Below are 4,773 nucleotides of genomic sequence, written 5' to 3'. Positions count from 1 at the left end.
AAGCTGGGGACCAACAAATGAGGACTGTGGTCAACGGGCTGTCGTTGGACTAAACCTCTGGGACAGAGTGAGGAAGAGTTGATAGATATCTTGGACTTTTTAACCTGGGGATTTTACGAGTTTCTTATATTTTCTGTGTTTATTTCTTCTTTGTTCTCTTGACATTGATAGTCAGCTCTTTGAAAGCTCCATTCAGTCTCGGCTAAGGAAATACAGGGAAACGGTTCAATCTTTGCATGAGCCAGAACATTTAAGGGAACAACACACCTGGGGGACAGCAGAAACTCAAGTGAGAGAACTCAAAGAAGTAGGCAAAACTTGTGGTTCAACCCCTCCCGCTCCACACACACTCCTAAAAATTTTCTTTCCAGAGCCAACTTTGGAAGTTCTTTCCGAGTAAGAAAAGGAACCCCTTAGTGCAACAAAACTGTGCAAGGCTCCCAGTGCCTGTTCGCTCTCTCAGTAACAGAACCCCCTGCCATCACCTGCAACATGAGCACCCAGTACAAAGATACTGGTTCCCATCCTTCCTTAGAGCTAGCTGTGGTTTTTTAAAAAAGATTTTATTATTTATTTGCCAGAGTCAGAGAGAGAGAGGGCGCACAAGCAGGGGGAGTGGCAGGCAGAGGGAGAAGCAGGCTCCCCACTGAGCAAGAAGCCTGATGCGGGACTCGATCCCAAGGCCCTGGGATCATGACGTGAGCCAAAGGCAGATGCTTAACCAGCTGAGCCACCCAGGCATCCCTAGCTATGACCAAGTTCTAGTCAATGGGATTGGGTGGAAGGGATGTGTACAACTTCTGGCTTGTTCTTTTTAAAGCAAGAAGGATCCCCTCCTCTTCCCCCTTCTTCTTTCCTTCTGGCTAGAATGTGAGCCATCCTGAACAACATGGACAAGGGGGACACTCTAGTAGCTGGTGAATTCTCATCCCAACAAACACAGTACTTTTACCGCCTCTCAGAGGGAATGATTTTCACAAGTTTGGTTTCCCCTGTATAAAGAACTTTCCTTTTATTTGCCTTCAACATTGTGGGTCGTCTCCTAATTCACGTTCACTTTCTTGTAACTGTCCTGAATTGTATAGATTTTGATCACATCACTGATGCCTCAGCACGTGTCTTTCTAGGATGAAATACTCTGAGTTTTAGTCTGACCTCATCCAGAATGCCTCCACATTTCCTCAAATTCAGTAACTTCAGTTTTATTCTCTGCTTTCAGTTAAATGGTACTATTGTCTTCAGGCTGGTAATCCAGACTGGAACCTACAAATGTTTATTGAATTAAATTAACTTGAATTGAACATCAAACAGGAGCTTCTCTTTAAAGAGAGCATGAACTAAGTTCAAGTTTCCAGACTTCATAGCTCCAGCTTTCAGGTTCTAACCCAAGTAGACAACATGAAGCCATGGAAGAAATGAAGACTTGAAGAGGATTCCTTTGCAGGAACACTCTTCCTCTTCTGTCCCCATCTCACCCCAATCTCCTGGCCAGTTCCTATGTACCCTTCAGGTACATATCACTTCCCAGACTCCAAGACCAAGTTGGTTTCTCCTCTGATATTATCTCATGGCTTCTAGTACTTGTTTTTATTGTTATTATTATTATTATTATTATTTATTATTGTTATTATACACACTCATGTTTGTATTTGTTTCTCTGCTATCTTTCTTCATCAGCTCTAAAGGCATGATATACCCATTATATCCACAAGTCTCAGCCCAATGCTTGGCTCTTAGCCAATGCTCAATAACAATTTGGCAGATGAATGAGTGAATGAACTGTCAGTGAATAGATGAGCAATGAATAGCATTGTCCTTGACTCTTCTCTCTCATCCCTATGTCTAGAAGCAAATTCTAGGCTCTCCCCAAGAAATATTTCTAGATTCCAATCACTTATCACTGCTTCCACTGCTCTCATTCTCATCCAGGCAAACACATTTCTCCCTTGGGTTATTGCATTAGGCTCCTAACTGGCTTCTGTGTTTCCACTTCCCTTCTCCTCTCCCCCAACACACACCAATCTTGCAGTACAAATGTGAGGAAGTCATTGGTGAGGGCCATGTTGAAAATAGCAGTTTTGCCGCATCTAAAGCAGGGAAGCCATGGAGAGTCCTTTGTGTTTTAACTAGTTCAGACAAACACTACAGTTCTCAGTCTGCGCTGAAGTAGGTATGGCCATATAACAAGTTTTGGTCACTGCCCTGTGAAAAAAAGTAACAGATGGATTTTTGAGCCTTGCCCTTAAAAGAGACCAGGGCTCTGATGGTGAGTTTTCCTCATCATCTCCCTTTCCAGCTGCCTAAAGTACACAGGTGATGGCAGGAACTGGAGCAGCCTTCTCAGACCACAAGATGGAAGCCAAATGTTAGAAAGGCAGAACAACAATAAAGAAGCCTGGGTTCCTAACCTTTTGGAGCTTCTGTATCAGTCTTGGAATGTGAGCCTTGGAATGTCAGAATAAAATTCCATGTTTTAGAAGTTACTTTAATTTGGGGTCTCTGTCATAGAAGCCTAATATGTATCCTAACTAATACATACTCCCCTCCCTATTGCTGTCCCTTCATGGGAAGTAAAAAAAAAAAAAGATTATGCCAGGAAAATGTATATGGAAAAGTCAGTATCCCTCCTGATGGGTGATGTGGGAACCTCTTGAAAATTAACGGAGAGGAGGAGAATAAACCCTTGCTCTGAAACAACCAGGGAAGAACTAGCTTCTGCCTCAAAAGACTCTCTGGCTCTGTATGTTAGCATTTTGGGAAAGCTTGGGAGGGGAAGGAAGGCAGCTCTACGGCTTGGTCTCAGTCCGTAATGTGAACAATTCCTTTGGGGGGGTGAAGAAGTGAATTAGCTTAAGCTCTGGATTTTGGGGATTTAGTGGGCTTAAGCAGACTTAATCACTCTTCACCCCCTGTCATCCCAGTGTGTGATATTAATCAGTCACTTGCATCTCCATCCAGGGCCAGGTCTGAGTATTTATGACGCACCATGGGGTGACGCCGCTGCCCTCCCCAGCCAGAGTGTCCCTGCCCAGGCCTGCATCTGGGCAAGAGCTGCCCACCAATGAAGTAGGTTTCCTGGCAAGAATCTGCAATATGGGACAATTTTATAGAGATTTGGATTAATATCAACCATATTTGGGTCAGATGGAAGATAGGAATTTGTTACAAATTTGTTAGACTGGGAAGCACCTGGGTGGCTCAGTCAGTTTAGTGCCTGCCTTCAGCTCAGGTCATGATCCCTGGGTCCTGGGATCAAGCCCCACGTTGGGCTCCCTGCTTAGTGGGGAGTGTGCTTCTCCCTCCTTCCCTCCCTTCCCCTTGTGCTCTCTCTCTCTCTCTCTCAAATAAATAACAAAATCTTTAAAAAAAGAGAAACCTTTAAAACAAAACAAAACAAAAACCAAAAAACCAAATTTGTTAGACTGCATGCATCTTCTCACCAGTTGTTTTCTTGGAACTTACTGGTTGACAATTTATTTTTGATTTTTGACTTACCTCTTCCCTAGATGCAGATTTATTGATAGAACTCCTCTGGAGATTTACATTATTTCTTCTCTGAAAGTCTTAATCACAAACATTAAAGGCTCATCTAGATACTACTCTTTCATAAACTAGGGCTTGTGGGGGGCCCGAACCCCCTGAAGTTGTTTGCAAATACATGTATTTTTGTGGGAGGAGGGTCACAGCTTTCATCAGATTCTCAAAGGGAATCTGTGACTCCCCAAGGGAAAAAACTCTTTTAAGCGCAAGAGTTTCCACCAGAACAAGTGATGTTGATTAGGGATTAGTAATTTGGGATAGTAGTGATTTACCTCCAAACTGTCCTCTCCCAAGCCTCCTGCTGCCATCAGAAAGATACGGAAATCGTTCATCTCGCCAACTTGCCTCTCCTTGAATTCCTGTTTTAAAATGGGAACATTCTATAGAGGATATTACATTAGCTCCTAACAGCAAAGAAACTTGGTTTATCAAATTATTTTCTTCCTTAGGATCCCAGCTTCCTGGGTGGGGAAGGTGGACATAAAATAGACTGACCTACTTCCCAGGCTTTTCTCTGCTTCCCAAAGGGTGCAATGCGTAGTGGCCACAGGCCACCAATGGCTAAATAAGTTAATGCAGGCATGCTGAACTGTAAGCTCCACTAGGCCAAGGATCTGCCTGTCCGTTCGTCTCTCGCTCACCAGGGCCGAACTCAATGCCTAGCACATAGTAGATGCTCAGTAAATATTGGTTGGATGAATAAGGGAAAGTGTGTCAGCTACCACATTGTCACGTTGTACGGATAACGCGTGCTTCCTTGTCCAATTCAGAATGGTTCCAAATGATAAAACTGAATCAAGGAGAGGGTTAACAATCTAATTCGAAATAAAGACAGAGGTATCACCACATCTGGATATTGGCAACGTGCATGCGTACGTACACACCTTGCTGTAAAGAAGGAATTCATAGGCTGTCCTCAACCTAATAAACCTGAAAGGTCAGAGCTACCCATTTAGGAAACCTTCGGAATAATCTACTGAAGGCTTTTTTCCTATGAGGTGGTGAAAACAGTGTTGTTGCCTCATCAGTACTTTCATAAAGCTTGGGAAATGACGTGGAGAGAATGAGAACCCCCAGGGCCCTTCCGTGCCCCGGCTCTAAGCCGGGCTGAAGACACAGCGTTTGCCGCGCGCTGACGCCTCCCGCCATGCTGTGCTCCTGCGTCTGAGCACCTGTTTGTTGTGACTCGCTCTTTCCCCGTCGAACTCACATCCCCGGGAGAGGGCTTCCACC

The sequence above is a fragment of the Ursus arctos genome, unplaced genomic scaffold, assembly GCF_023065955.2.
Source record: "Ursus arctos isolate Adak ecotype North America unplaced genomic scaffold, UrsArc2.0 scaffold_5, whole genome shotgun sequence".
In the NCBI taxonomy this organism is placed as follows: Eukaryota; Metazoa; Chordata; class Mammalia; order Carnivora; family Ursidae; genus Ursus; species Ursus arctos.
The sequence above is the reverse complement of the archived record's forward strand: the minus strand, read 5'-3'. Positions refer to the sequence as shown.